The 16,188-nt window shown below is 43.0% G+C and overlaps 1 protein-coding gene and 1 pseudogene across 2 annotated transcripts in view; one reads left to right on the plus strand and one right to left on the minus strand.

The window, feature by feature from the left end:
- Positions 1-16,188, minus strand: part of SLC35F3 (solute carrier family 35 member F3) — a 425,569-nt gene that overhangs the window by 68,828 nt on the left and 340,553 nt on the right. The window lies entirely within an intron of this gene.
- On the plus strand, positions 4,247-5,135 carry LOC138087249 (zinc finger protein 42 homolog; annotated as a pseudogene).

Here is a 16,188-nt window from a genome sequence, read left to right on the forward strand (position 1 = left end):
CTCCTTCCAAAGAAATCCCAGGGCTGATCTCCTTCAGAATGGACTGGTTGGATCTCCTTGCAGTCCAAGGGACTCAAGAGTCTTCACCAACACCACAGTTCAAAAGCATCAATTCTTCAGCGCTCAGCCTTCTTCACAGTCCAACTCTCCCATCCATACATGACCACAGGAAAAACCATAGTCTTGACTAGACGGACCTTAGTCAGCAAAGTAATGTCTCTGCTTTTGAATATGCTATCTAGGTTGGTCATAACTTTTCTTCCAAGGAGTAAGCGTCTTTTAATTTCATGGCTGCAATCACCATCTGCAGTGATTTTGGAGCGAAAGTGTTAGCCACTCTGAAAGTGTTAGTTGCTCAGTTGTGTCTGACTCCTTCCGACCCCATGGACTGTAGCCTACCAGGCTCTTCTCTCCATAGAACTCTGTAGGCAAGAATACTGGAGTGGGTTGTCATTCCCTTCTCCAGGGGATCTGCCCGAGCCAGGGATGGGACCTGGGTCTCCTGCACTGCAGGCAGATCCTTAACAGTCTGGGCCACCAAGGAAGCCAAGGTATGGAAAGGAAATGTTAAAGATGTCCTTGATGTGCAACTTCTTAACCTTCCCGATCCTGCGGTCCATGGCTGACATGAGTTATTCTGCTTCCAGAACCCTTCTGTCCTATTCCCTATCTTCTTAAAAAAAGTTTCATTGATAGAGATCCACTGCTCTTTTTTTTTAAATTTTTATCTATGTTTGGCTGTGCTGGGTCTTTGCTGCAACACACAGGCTGCTTGCGGTGGTGGCTTCCCTTCTTGCAGAGCACAGGCTCCACGGCACACAGGCTCAGCAGCTGTGGCACGTGGGCTTAGGTGCCCTGTGGCATGCGGGATTTTAGCTCCCAGCCCAAGGATCGAACCCATGTCCCCTGCATTGGCGGGTGGATTCTGAACCACTGTTCCACCAGGGAAGTCCCCCACTGCTCCTTTGCCATCCTACTTTTCACACTCTGGCAAGTATACACAGTTTCAGAATATTCCAATAAGAGGACCAGCCCATGATCTTTAACTATAATGGGTTTCACCCTCTCTTTGCTTGTGGTCCAAACATGTTTATTAAGGAGAGCTCAATCCCCAAATTAATTGGAGGTCAAGGCATTATCACTATTCACTGGGATGATGACATCAGATCAATTCATTGGTGATATTTTACTCTTTCTCTGCAAGCAAAGTCTATTAATGCTATGATAGAGCTTGAGGGTCAAATCTCTGCTGAATGAGATTTTTGAGTTAGTCAGATTTTATTTGAAAGAATACACTTTAAATTTTATAGCATTTTTATGGGTCTCAAAGGACCTCTCACACACCTGTAGAATATAAAAAAAGAAGGAAGTATGATTTCTATGTTGCAAAAGAAAGAAGCTCTGATTCAGAGTAGGTTATTATTTTACTAATAATTCCAGGAATGAATCTATTCATCAAGACCAGACTCTAGATGTTTTTAGTTTCTGTACTGATTGTCTTCACAAGATTTCCACAACAAGTATTTCAAGAACTTTTTTTTTTTTAACTATCTGTAAAGAATAAAGAATAACTCATCAACTGTTGGTGGTCTATGAAAGTGTTAGTCGCTCAGTTGTGTCAGACTCTGTGACCACATGGACTGCAGCCCACCAGGCTCCTCTGTCTGTGGAATTCTCCATATAAGAATACTGGAGTGGGCTGTCATTCCCTTCTCCAGGGGATCTTCCCTACCCAGGGATGGAACCTGGTCTCCCGTGTTACAGGCAGATCCTTCACCTATTCTTTCCCTGTTGGAGCCACCATGTTGGTGGTCTGTACATGGTAGTAAATAGAAGTTGCCTCTCAGCCCTGTGTCTGTCCAGGACTTCTGCCCAATAGGAGAGATAAGCTCAGATCAAAAATCTACCCCAGCAGACTTCACTGGTGGTCCAGTGGTTGAGAGTCTGCCTGTCAATGCAGGAGATAATGCCTGGTCTGGGAAGATCCCACGTGTCACGGAGCGACTAAGCTCACGTGCAACAACTCCTGAGCCCAAGCTCAAAGAGAAGAGCTTTGCCACAGAGAAGCCTGCATGCCCGAACTAGAGAAGGCTTGTGTACCATAACAAAGACCCAGCAAAGGCAAACAAACAAGCAAACAAACAAAAAAGAGTATCTTTTGGTGGTGAATACCAGAGTCACTCAATGGATTAAATCAACTCATATTTCTCCACATCTTTAAATTTACAGCTAGTCTCCTACTATATTCGGAAGTTTATGATTTGAATGTCATTAAATTTTAAATTTCACAATAAAATTCCAATGGTATAAAGAAACCAGAGTATATAGGCTATTGCTTCCAAATAAACTGTCCTGCCATCTGAGCCTTGCTGCTGGACTGCCAAGGAAGCCTCCTCCTGAGGGTGGTTTTCTGACTCAGTGGCAGAAGCACAAGGCCTGTGAGACGGTTTCTTGGATCGGTATGAGTTGAGGGGTGCCTCAAAGTCTGCACAACCAAAAGGAACTGAAACATGTCCATACATACAAATAAAGGCATTCATTGGGAGGTCTTACACGTTAATTGCGCTTCCCTGGTGGCTCAGGCATGAAGAATCCGCCTGCAATGCAGGAGGCACAGGAGATGTGGGTTCTGTCCCTGGGTGGGGAAGATCCCCTGAAGGAGGGCATGGCAACCCACTCCAGCATTCTTGCCTGGAGAATCCCATGGACAGAGGAGCATAGTGGGCTACAGTCCATGGGGTCGCAGAGTCGGATAGGACTGAAGTGACTGAGCGCGCAAGCACATTAATTGGGATTTAAAATACCAAGACAGCACTTGTTACTCAATTTGTCTTAGAGCATAAGTGAAAATGGGCATAGGGTTTTACACTTGAAGAAGTGAAGGTTAGGGATGCTATGCTCTGCTGCTTACCAGATTGTGCCAGGAATGCCAAGGGCAGCATGGCAGGCCTGGAGAGATGAAGGAGGGTTGGGACAAAAAAGGCTGGAGGGACTCAAGGCAGAGTGGTCTGCTGCAACACGGATGGGCCTAGAGACTGTCATCCTGAGTGAAGAAAGCCAGATAAAGAAGGGGAGATGCAAAACAGGAACAGGCTTTCAGACTCAGAGAACGAGCTTATGGTTGCCAGCAGGGAAGGATGATGGGAAGAGATAGTTAGGGAGTTTGGGATCGACTTGTACACACTGCTATATTTAAAATGTAAAACCAACAAGGACCTACTGTGTAGCACAGGGAACTCTGCTCGATGTCATGTGGCAGCCTGGATGGGAGTTTGGGGGAGAATGGATACATGTGTATGTATGGCTAAGTCCTTTTGCTGTCTACCTGAATCAATGACAACATTGTTAATCGGCTACACTCCATATAAAATAACAAGTTAAAAAAAGAGAGAATTCCGTGCAGTTAGCCTGGGGCAGCCCTGCACTTGACTACGGGGTCACTGAAGAAGGTGCCACCTGGTGGATCTGGTGGATATATTCTGTTCCATTCTGGTTTCCTCCCACTTTGTAGGATCCTCTCCAAATGTTGCCTCTCAGAGATCACGACTTTGAGGATCTCCTCTAAGAGAGCGCAAACCAGTTATAGGCAGGGTAGGAAAATCGGACTACTCCTGTTCACAGTTTTATACCAGGGAACAGTTCTGTCAAACGTGTGGGTGCTAAGCCGCTTCAGTCGTGTCCGACTCTGCAACACTATGGATGGTAGCCTGCCAGGCTCCTCTGTTCCTGGGGTTCTCCAGGCAAGAATACTGGAGTGGGTTGCCAGGTCCTCCTCCAGGCGATCTTCCTGACCCAGGGACTGAACCTGTGTCTCTTATGTCTCCTGCACTGACAAGCAGGTTCTTTACTAACTAGTGTCACCTGGGAAGCCCCTTCTGGTATATAGCTCTATCCATTTTTTTTTTTTTACAGCTGGATTCTAGTTCTTTAAAGCATAAAGTAATTTAACATTAGATGTGAAGAAGCAAACATTTACACCATATATCAAGCAAAACAAAAGGATGCTCAACAATCAGCTTAAGATCTAGAACATTTCCAGGTAAAGCGGGGTTGATTTCAACTCTCTGTCAGGAGCACAACTAGCGGTTTCTTCTATGTCTTATCATTGACAGGAACTGGAATAGGAGATATGGTGCATCACAGGAGCATGGGTGCTAGCTGAAGACAACTCAGACAGAGAGCTCCTGCCTGGAAGTGATTGCTCTAACCTGGTGCAAACCTTATAAGAGGGAACCAGCAGGATGCCATGAACCAGAGATTGAAGAAAAGTGAAAAGACACTTGGGCAGAAAGGCCTGGGTAGAAGAGCCATCAGTGGGGACAAGGTACTGCCAGACCAGCAGGAACCTCCAGAGACAACGTGGCCCTTATGTGATGAGGATGTGTTCTATGAGGCTAGTGTTCAGGTTGCTGAAGAGGATTCCTTCTCTGACTCTTACATAGAATGCATAATAAGAAGTGAGTTTCCTGAACCTATCACGGAAGAAGACTCACTTCTTAAGTCCTTTGTCTGAAAGAAGGACTGGAACAAGAGCTTTCTCAACAGGTTCTTATGGCAAGCTCACTTCTTGAATGTTCCTTGGAACACATGAAAAAGAATTAAAAAGGCAAAACAAGAATTTCCTCAACAGATTGTTGGGCAGAATCCACTTCTTGAGTTTTCTGAGTACAAAACAGGCAAGAAGCTTCCTCTCGGAGGAATACCCAGCACTGATTTTCCAGATCCTAAACAGCTCACAGAACGTATTAGAATGAAGCCAAGCACAAATAAAGAATACGATGCTCCAGAAAAATAATTGTCTTCACAATGGATACATAAGAGAATTCAAGAATAGAGCATTCCTGGGAAAGCATCTCTGGGTTCACAGTCCCTGAGATCATGGATGTGCAGAATGTGGGAAAGCCTTCAAAGGGAGCACAAAACTAAAAAGCCATTTTCTGGTTCATACTGAAGTGAAGCCATTTACATGTACTCTTGAACGGTGCGGGAAAACATTTTTCCCTGTCCAATTTGTGTACGCATGTACTGGGGAGAAACCTTTTGTGTGTCTGTTTGAAGGCTGTTGTAAGTTTATTCAATCAAATAACATGAAAGTTCACCTCTTAACTCAGGCAAAAGCTAAAGTGAGTCAGTGAAAGAAGACAGAAAATAATCCTCCAACAGGATAGCATCCTGTTGGATGTGCTTAGTTGCTCAGTTGTGTTCAACTCTTTGCAACTCCCATGGACTGTAGCCTGCCAAACTCCTCTGTCCATGGGATTCTCCAGGCAAGAGTACTGGAGTGCATTGCCAGGCCCTCCTGTCAGGGATCTTCCAGACTCAAGGATTGAACCCGTGTCTCCTGCACTGCAGGTGGATTCTTTGCCATCTGAGGTACCAGGGAAACCCTTAAACAGGATAAGCATATTAACAAAAGAGTGACTGGGGACAAATATGCCTCATATGCCTCACTGATTATTATTTCAGGAAATAATTTTTAAATCAATATAGTACCTTATATATATTTTTAAATGTTACTAAGATGCTCCTATAGTCTGTGATAATATTTAGAACTCTGTGTATGAAATTACAGTGTGCTTCTAATAGTAAGGTCAGTAATGAACTTACTTCAAAAGCAGAATCTCTAGTTATTATGAATTGTATTTTTGGATATGGGCGTTAATGTCTCATACTATAAAAATGAAATTAACTTTGCTTGTTGAGATGTAGTTTCCAATTGTTTAGCTTTTTCCTTTTAGGAATATACTTCTTAATACATGTGATAATTCCAGGTGGCACAGTGGCAAAGAATCCGCCTGTCAATGTAGGAGACTCGAGTTCAAACCCCAGGTCAGGAAGATCCCTTGGAGTAGGAAATGGCAACCCACTCCAGTATTCTTGCTTGGGAAAACCCACAGACAGAGGAGCCTGGTGGGCTATAGTCATGGGGTTGCAAAGGGTCAGCCATGATAGAGCATATATACATAATCCTAGAGAATGTAAATTTTGCATTGAATTGTCAATAAATGAATGAGTAGCTGAACTTTAGTTAAATATGACATTTAATCATTTTACTTTTTATCACTGTATCACTGTAACCATTTACAGTGATATGGTTATTTGATAGTATCAATCCATTTGAATCCATTTTAGATATTTTATAATAAAAGGAAATAATCCCACCCCAAAAGAACTAAGACAATATGTCCTTCTTTTTCCTCCTTTCCCCCAATAAAGTACTGCTATCCTGGGCTTATCTTCCCTATATATTTCTTATAGTATATGTACTATATATATACACCACTAATCAATATGTAGTTTAACTTTGTATGCTTTAAACTCTGCATCAATGGAATTACAGTGACCACCTTTTTCTGTGACTTGCTTTTTTCCTTTTTCTCCTAACACTATGTTCCAGAAAGTCATCCTTAAAGATGCCTGCTGCTGAGTTTCATTCGTTGTCACCGCTCTATGGGATTCTATTGTGTGTGTATAACACAAATTACTTCCGTGTTGCTTCAGGGGTAGTTGGGCTTCCCTGGTGGCTCAGGAGGTAAAGAATCTGCCTGCAATGCAGGAGACCTGGGTTCAATCCCTGGTTCAGGAAGATCCCTGGAGAAGGAAATGGCTCTCCACTCCAGTATTCTTGCCTGGGAAATCTCATAGACAGAGAGAATCCTGCTGGGCTACAGTTTATGGGGTTGCAAGGAGTTGGACACAACTGAGTGAATAACACACACACACACGGGTATTTGGGTTGTTTTCTGGTATTTTGTTATTACAGACTTTGCAGTTGCTATGAACTGTTTTTAAAAGGGATAGTCCCAACTTAGCTTTCCACCAGTGAGTACAAGCTCTAGATATTGCACATGGCACTGCCTGATTTGTTAATTTTTGCCAGCCTGATGGGCACAAAAGGCATCTCCCATAGGTCTTCATGTAAAGTTCCTAGATCACTAAAGGAAGTTGAGCATTTCATATATTTACTGGCCAGCAGGTTTTCTCGTCCATGGCATGTAGGTTAAACCCTTTGCCCATTTTTCTATTATATTTTTTAATAATAAGCAAGATATTTAAACATCTTAAAATTTGATTAAAAACTAGGTACCCAGAAATATAAAAAAAATCCACTGTAACATTAATACAGAATCTTAAAAGATGCCAAATAGCCAAAGCTATCTTGAAAAAGAAGAGCAAAATTGATTCTTGATGTCAGAATATAGTACAAAGCTACAATAATCAAAACAGTATGGTAGTGGCATATAGACAAACAAAACAATGAAACAGAACAGACAGCCCAGAAATAAATCCTCATGTATATAATCCAGCAATTTTCAACAAGGTTGCCAAGACCATTCAGTGGAGAAAATGACAGTTTCTTCAACAACCAATGATGGTAAACAACATGAAAAGAATGAATGTGGATCCTTACCTTGCACTGTATCCAAAAATGAATGCAAAATGGATAAAAGACTTAAACATAAGACCTAGAACTATACCACCCTTAGAAGAAAACTTAAGAGTAAAAACAGCCTCATGATGTTGGATTGGGCAACGACTTCTTGGATGTGGCACCAATAGCGTTAACACAAGCGAATGTAGATAAATTGGATTACATCAAAATTTAAAACATCTGAGGTCAAAGGACACCATCCATAGCATGAAAGACCACTACAGAATGGGAAACAATATTTGCAAATCATTTATTTGATGATAGTGGGTTAATGTCCAGAATGTATTAACAAAACTCCTACAGCTCAACAGCAACAACAAAAAGACCAAATAACCTGATTAAAAAACAAGCAAAGGACTTGAATGGATGTTTCTCCAAAGGTGAAAAAAGATGGCCAACAAGCATATGAAAAGATGTTCAAAATCAATAATCATTAGAGCAATGCAAACCAAAACCGTAATGAGATATCAACTTACATCCATTACAAGGGCTAAAATAAAACAAAAAATTAAACACTGAAAATAATAAACATTGATGAGGGTGTGAAGAAACTGGAGCCCTTGTGCACTTTTGTGGGATGTAAATCAGTGTGGCCGCTGCAATGAGACAACAGATTCAGAGCAGAGTTATCATCTGATTCAGCCATTCCACTTCTGGGCATACAAGAAAGAACTGAAACAGAGACTCCAGGAGGTATCTGTACAGCCATGTTCAGAACAGCCATATTCACAAAAGCCAAGACATGGAAGCAATCCAAGTGTCCATTAATAGATTAATAGATAAACAAAATGTGGTGTCAACACAAAATGGAATATTATTCAGCTTTAAAAAGGAAGGAGATTCTGACATAGGATACAATGTGATGAATCTTGAGGACAATTATGCATAGAGCTAGGTGGCATAATATTAGTGACATAGGAGGCATAATTCTAAGAGAAATATCAGTCACAAAAGGACAAATACTGTACGAGGTCTCTGGAATAGTCAAATACATAGAAACAGAGAGTAGAGCAGTGGCTCCCAGGGGCCTGAGGGGAGGGGAAGAGGGATATTGTTACTTAATGCAGACAGAGTTTCAGTTTGGGAAGATGAAAAAGTTTTGGAGATGGATGGTGGTGATGGTTGTACAACAGAGTCAAGTACTTAATACCACTGAATTATACAGTCAAAAATGCTTAAGATAGTAAACCTGATGTCACGGATATTTTACTACAATTTAAAAAAAGCAACACAACACTGCAAACCCACTATCCCTGCGTGCGTGCTCAGTTGCTTCAGTCGTATCCGAATCTTTGCTGCCCCATGGACCACTGCCCTTCAGGCTCCTCTGTCCACGGGATTCCCCAGGCAAGAATACTAGAGCAGGTTGCCATGCTCTCCTCCAGGGGCTCTTCCCCAGTTCCCCATCCAGGGATCAAACCTGAGTTTCGTGCATATCCTGCACTGGCGGGCAGGTTCTTTACCACTAGTACCACTTGGGAAGCCTGCAAATCAACTATATTCCAATAAAAATGTAAAAAGAGAGAAACAACACAGACAGAAATTACATCAGGCTTCTTCAGAAACTATGCAAACCAGAAGATAATGGAGAGACTTTTTTTGGTACTTTTCTGGAAATAAACCAGTGAGGGAGTGATCTCCTCTGAGGACATGGAATTTCCATGTTTTTTCCCCACTCTGCTTTGCCTAGCTGTACTGTAAAGGGGAGCAAGGGACTGGCATTTTTTGCGTGGTTTACTCCTTGCAATTTGTTGCGTGGTTCACTCCTTGCAAAGTGCTTTAGAAACCTAACTTTGACCTTGATATCTTACCCTCTCAAGTCAGTACTTCCTGAAGTACCTGAAGTCAGTACTTTCTGAAATTTGGCTTCCACTCAAGTTACCAATGAAAAGACTATGACTTGGAGAGATTAAATAAACTGCCAAATTAGGATGGCTCATACGTAGTGGAGCTTGAGCCTCAAACAGAGGTCTGTCTAACTTTGAAAGACCTCATGTTGGTTTGTTTTTCTTTTGGGCCATCTGGTACAGCATACAGGATCTTAGTTCCCTGACCAGGGATAGAACCTGTGCCCCCTGCGGGTAGAGCTGTAGAGTCTTAACCACTGGACGACCAGGGAGGTCCCTGGAGAGACATCTTTAAGATACTGAAAGATAAAAATTCTATATCCAGTAAAAACATCTTTCAAACTTGAAGGCAAAATAAACAGCCCCCACACCTGATCCCCTGATATACAAATCAAATGTGTATTCTCTGCAAGGTACTCTTCTAGGTTCTGGGTGATGACAGTGAACAAAGTCAACATACATCCTAAAAGAGAGAGGACACAAGCAAACACTCATGTAAATGAAGAGTGGACTAGCTGCTCTTAAGTACTGCGGAGGAAAGAGAGCAGAGACAGAGACAGTGAGTGCTGAGCTCTAGGATTAGGAAAGGCCTCACTGGAAGAGGGACATCTGAGTGGAGACCTGACTGAGCTCTGCAGATACAGGCAGACAGACCTCTAGAAAGGAGAGAAACCAAGAGCAGAGGCGCAGAATTGGGAGTCAAAGGCGGAGGGCAGGGCTTGGAGGCCCTGGGCAGTTCAGAGGTCAGCGAGGAGGACTGGGGGCTGACACAGAGAGTGTGGGGTCCCAGGAGTCGGGGGAAGACGGTGTCTCCAGAAGGGGGGTGTGGCCATGTGAGGGAAGACCGGAAGTGAGAGTGACTCTGGACTTGGCACGTCTGCTCTGATCAGGGCCCCTCGGTGACTGTGGGGTTAAGAGAGAAAGGGAGACAACCAGTAAAGACTGCTCTGCGGGTGAGCTTCTCTCTATTCAGAGATTAATGAGGCGGCCCTGGGGCAAGGGGATTTCGCAAATTCTTGGAGCAACTATATTATGGTTAGCTGATGGGAATGTTCTAACAGGAGGTCACAGTGATGAGCAGGAGGCAGTGAAGGCAGCTGCTGGAGTGAGGTCCTTGAGGAGACAGAGCTGGGCTCCCTGGGGTGGGGGAGAGCTCAGAGAGGATCATAGCTGGTGGCCCTCAGGATATTAACTCTTTGTCAGTAATTTGCACTGCTAATCTTTTCTCCCAGTGTATGGTATCTTTTTCTGAAAGATATTCTTAATTTTTTTTTCTTTTTTGGCATAACATGTAGCATATGGTGGGGTCTTAGTTCCCCAACCAGGGATCAAACCTGTGCCCCCTGCACTGGAAGAAGGATTCTTAACCAGTGGAATCCCAGGGAAGTCCCAAGATACTCTTAATTTTAATGTCGTCAACCTAACCAATCCTCACTTCATCGCTGAGCCCCTGAGCCGCCTAGGGCTGTCAGGATGGAAGCTCCTGATCTGAGGGTGGGGTACGTGTCCCCAAGGTTAATGTTGGGTCCAAGGCTCACCTCAAGCTCTGGATTCTTGCCCCTTCCCAGAGCAACAGAGCCCAGAACAGAGGATTAAGCAGGATGTGCCAAGTCGCAACAGTCACGTCCGACTCTTTGTGACCCTATGGACTATAGCCTGCCAGGTCCCTCTGTCCATGGGATTTTCCAGGCAAGAATACTGGAGTGGGTCGCCATTTCCTCTTCCAGGGAATTTTCCTGACCCAGGGATAGAATCCATGTCTCCTAAATCTCCTGCATTGGTGGTGGATTCTTTACTACTGCACCACCTGGGAAGCAGGATAAATTTTACTTAAAGTTTCACAAAGGAGGCAGAAGAGAGAACTTTTTTTGCATAGGAAACTATTCTTTCTAAGAGTTAAAATTCTCACTAGAAATGTCTGCTTCCCTTTAAAATTCTTCCAGTTCTCTTGGACATCCTTCTTTTAAAAATTTCCCTTTTAAACATCCCTAGCCCTCACTCTCATCAGAATGGAATCTTCCCCAACTCCCACCATTAACTCCCAGGGTTTCTCTCTGCCTTTGCATGCCCCTTTCTCAGAGCATCTCTGATCCCCACAGCAGCTGGTGCAGCCGGGTTACCAGGGTCAATCAGCTGAGTTACTGTACATAGCAACTCTTTCCTTTCATCAGCAATCCTGTGTGTATGTGTTTGATCCCATTAGCAAGGTAACCAAATGCAGAGCCCCATGACCACAGGCACACCTGCTCCAAATACGAACCGTAACCCAGAACTCTAACAATCTAGACACGTATGCAGCCTGCTCTTGTTCCAAGGCCAAATCCATTAGTCAAATAGCTGTTTGCCTAACAAAAACTCATCTCTCTCTGGCTAACTGAATGTTAGAACACAAACAGTCCTGTTTCCCTAAGGCAGATGGAGTTCCAGAAACCACCATCTGGGGCCTGTGTCAGGGGGGAAGCGAGAAGGAGAAGGTGGGGAAAAGAGCCCTGGGTCTTGGTATCTGCCCTGAGGCCACAAGCAGAACCTCATTCTGGAACCAGCCTCGTGTCATCTGGAAGCTGCTGCAGGTCAGTTTACCCACAGGAAACATGCTGATGGGATGGGCAGGAAAGAGGCTTTATTTGGTACACTCGGGTCCTGATTCTGCCAAAATCAGATGCCGAGGACACCCTGAGGACCCTGGAAGGAAGTGGAGCTGTTTCCTTCTCCTGTAGGAAGACCCATACCCGAAAGCCCAACCCCATACCAGCCACTGGGCTAGGGCTTTTGCACACTGTGTGCCAAGTCGCTTCAGTTGTGTCCGATTCTTTGTGACCCCATGGACTGTAGCCCACCAGGCTCCTCTGTCCATGGGATTCTCCAGGCAAGAATACTGGAGTGGGTTGCCATGCCCTCCTCCAGGGGATCTTCCCGACCCAGGGATTGAACCCACGTCTCTTATGTCTCCTGCATTGGCAGGCGGCTTCTCTACCACTAGTGCCACCTGGGAAGTCCAAGATGTACTTTTTTTTTTTTTAGCCACTTTATTTTGAACTAATTTTAGATTTAGAGAAAAGTTGCAAAGATAGTACAAACAGTTTCCTTTAGAGGCCTTACCAGGCTTTCCCAAATGTGAGCAATGTTTAACCTCTTATATAATCACCGTACATGCACTCCTTGTTAACGCACAAATTCTCAAATTATTTCGTAGAATCAGAGCAAACAATCCCGGGGTCAGGAAGATCCACTGGAGAAGGAAATGGCAACTCTCTCCAGTAGGCTTGCCTGGGAAATCCCACAGAGGAGTCTGGCGGGCTACAGTCCATGGGGTTGCAAAAAGTTGGATATGTCTGAGCAAAAACACAACAACAACAGCGGCTCCCCCTCTATCACTGACCTGTTTTTCACTCTGCCTATAGTTTTGCCTTTCACAGAACCTCATAGAGTTGGAATCACAGTATCAGCTGTATGAATCATTTCTTTCACTTAGCAGTATGAATCATTACGTCCAACCCATACTTAAGGGGAGGAAAATTAACCTCCAAGGGTGGGCGGGTAATATTTTGAAACCACCATGTACTCCATGCTTCCCTGTCTCTACTAGCCTTTTACTTTTTGCCTGTTTCTTTTTTTTCTTTAAGTAAAAATCTATGCTTTTCAGTTAATTTTACTTTAGTAAATTTCTTTGGTTATTTAGGTTAAACAGAATACACTCATGATGAGAATACACTCTTGGCTATGTTCATGAGATGAGTTTAACACTCTGGGCATTCAATTATCATCACTGGAAAACTAATGTTCTAGGCCACGGTCTGAAAGAAGTCATGATTGCATTTGGGGTAACAGGCTTTGGTTTCTATCTGTGGGGTCCTTCTTTTTTACTGACTGACCAGTGGTCGATATTTCTTCTATTGCTATAAAATAGTCATGTGGTGGTAATAACAGCCACAGACAAGCCTGCATTGAAGATAAGAAGAGGAGCCTCCGACAGAAGCAGTCATTAGACCCTGGTTTCTGACTGCCATTCAATATGGACCCCAAAACCTGAGGCCAAGCGTAAAGCAAATAGTGAGCATCCTTATATACACAGATGTCGACAGATAAATTTCTCGAAGTAGAAATAGGTGGGTTAATGGGCATTTAAAACTTTAATAGACATTGTCAAATTGACCCCAAAACTATTGTATCAATCTATCCTCCCATCACAGCATGTGAGAATGCCGCCTGCCTTCCCTTACATGGGGTACCATTAAACTGCTCCATCTTTGCGGTATGAGTCATAGCTGTTCTCAGCACGTTGGCAGAGAGAAGTAGGGCTAGTATCTGTGAAAACTTTCAGTGTCTTGTTCATTCAACACTTGTGATTTTTATATTCATGATTTTACTGGTATTTTATGGAATGTACAAGAGTAGAGGATGGGAACTGAGGTCAGAAAGGTGGAAGATGGGTCAAAATAGGATGGGAAGTGGTTTTAGCTGACACTGGCTGAAAGTATCCTCTATTGACAGCTGAGTAGCATCCACTGTAAGCCTGTACCATAAACTCATTAGCCAGCCTCTAACTGATGAATATTTTAGACTGTCTCTAATCTTTAGTTAATTACAAACAATGCTGTAATGCTACCTTGTTTATACTTCATGATCCAGGCTTTCTTGTATATCTTGTAACATAAATTACTAGAGGTGAAGTCCTAGGTCAAAGTGGATATGCATTTGTGATTGTGGTAGGTACTACTACAAAAATTGCCCTAAGTAACGTTTATTAATTTACACCTCACCAGCAAAGTAGTAAAGTACCTGTTTCTTACAGTTTTACCAACACAGCATATTATCAATTAGGTAAAAAAAGCACCAGTTTTAATTATTTGCTTTTCTCTCACAATTTTTCATTCATTCATAAGCTATTTTAATTTCCTGTCCTATGAACTACTTCTTACATATTTTGTACATTTTCCTATTGAGTTGTTGGTCATTTTTATATTGATTTATAAAAGCTATTTATTAGAGAACTTAACTCTTTGGTCTATTAAATGAATTGCAACCATTTCCCCCAACTTGTCAGTTTGTTTTTCTCACTTTGTTTATGGTGATTATTATTTTTTTTGCCAAGCAGCAGTCTTTAAACTTTTTTTTAAATGTAGTTTTATTTATAATTTGTTCAACTTTTCTTTGATGATTTCTAGACTTTGAATCAAAGTGAGAAGAACAATAAAAGTTATAAAAAGATTTACTGTTGCTTTTGTTTAGTTGCTGAGTTGTCTCCAACTCTTTGCGACCCCATGGACTGTAGCCAGCCAGGCTCCTCTGTCCATGGGATTTCCCAGGCAAGGATACTGAAGTGGGTAGCCATTTCCTTCTCCATGTAATCTTCCTGACCCAGGGATTGAACCCGGGTCTCCTGCATCACAGGCAGATTCTTTACCACTGAGCCATCTGGAAAGCCAATAAAAGGATTACCTCATATTTTATCCAGCACTCATAATATTTTAAGTTTTACAATTAAATTCCATTTGAAGTTTATCTAGGCTTAGAGTAGTCAAATTTATTTTTTTTCCTAGATGGCTTCCCAATTGTCCCAACATCACTTATTAAGTGGTTCATCTTTCCTTCACTGACACGAAACAGCACATTTATCACATACTAACACTCTTCATGTATCCAGGTCTATTTGTGATGTTCTGAGGCTTGCTCAGTCCTCTAATCGTGTGGCAGCATCACCCTGCTTTAATTCCTCCAAAACATGGCCTCCTATCAGGTTTTCACCTCTAGAACAGCGAGTTCCCCTTAGAGGGATTTTTTGGTCCATTTTCTAAAACAAACCTTTCGGTGCTTTAATTTGGATACCATTACACTCAGAAATTAACGTAGGGAGGACCGACATTTTTATGTTGTTGAGTCTCCAGAGTTTTGAAGTCTTCTTCATAGAGGTACTATAAAAGTTGTTCTGTTTATTACTAGGGATTTCAGCTTGTTTTGGTGGAGCTTGTAAATGGGCTCCTTTCCTCCATATAGCTTCCATCTGGTTGTTATTCCCAATACTAGCCCACAGTGCCAAAGGGTCCAACCCAGAGGATCTCTCATTTTAAGGTCTCTCCACGTCTATAAATACGTGTTTCCCTTTCACAAACTTTAGGATGACATGGTCACTTTCTCTTTTTAAGATTTTATTTATATATATATTGTTAATATTACACTGTTTAAAAAAAATTTTTTTTTTGGCCATCCCACACAGAATGTGGGATGTTAGTTCCCTGACCAGAGATGGAACCCGAGCCCCTGCAGTGGAAGTGCAGAGTCTTAACCACTGGACCGCCAGGGAAGTCCCACTTTCTCTTGTGTCCCTGAAATTGTCACTCACTAAGTTGCTTTTGGAGAAGGCAATGGCACCCCACTCCAGTACTCTTGCCTGGAAAATTCCATGAATGGAGGAGCCTGGTAGGCTGCAGTCCATGAGGTCGCTAAGAGTCGGACATGACTGAGCGACTTCACTTTCACTTTTCACTTTCATGCATTGGAGAAGGAAATGGCAACCCACTCCAGTGTTCTTGCCTAGAGAATCCCAGGGATAGGAGAGCCTGGTGGGCTGCTGTCTATGGGGTCACACAGAGTCGGACATGACTGAAGCGACTTAGCAGCAGCAGCAGCAAGTTGCTTTTCCTTACTGGTCAGGTAACACCATTCCTAGTTATCTCCTTTACCTCTTGAGCAATGAAATATTTCTAAAGAAGGTCAAAGATTTATCAGAGGACCAAAGTCTAGCTTAACGAGGCATCCAATGATGGTCAAGAATATCCAACTGCTCTTGTGTTTCCGCTGGAGTTGGCTGGCATTGCCACCTCTACAAAGCAGGATCCGTCTCTGGCCTCCCTCTGCTGGGGACCATGGCCCAGCTGCTCTGCTCTCTCCCTCTGCTTCCTTCTGTCTCAG

This window comes from Capricornis sumatraensis, chromosome 10 (assembly GCF_032405125.1).
Source record: "Capricornis sumatraensis isolate serow.1 chromosome 10, serow.2, whole genome shotgun sequence".
Lineage (NCBI taxonomy): Eukaryota > Metazoa > Chordata > Mammalia > Artiodactyla > Bovidae > Capricornis > Capricornis sumatraensis.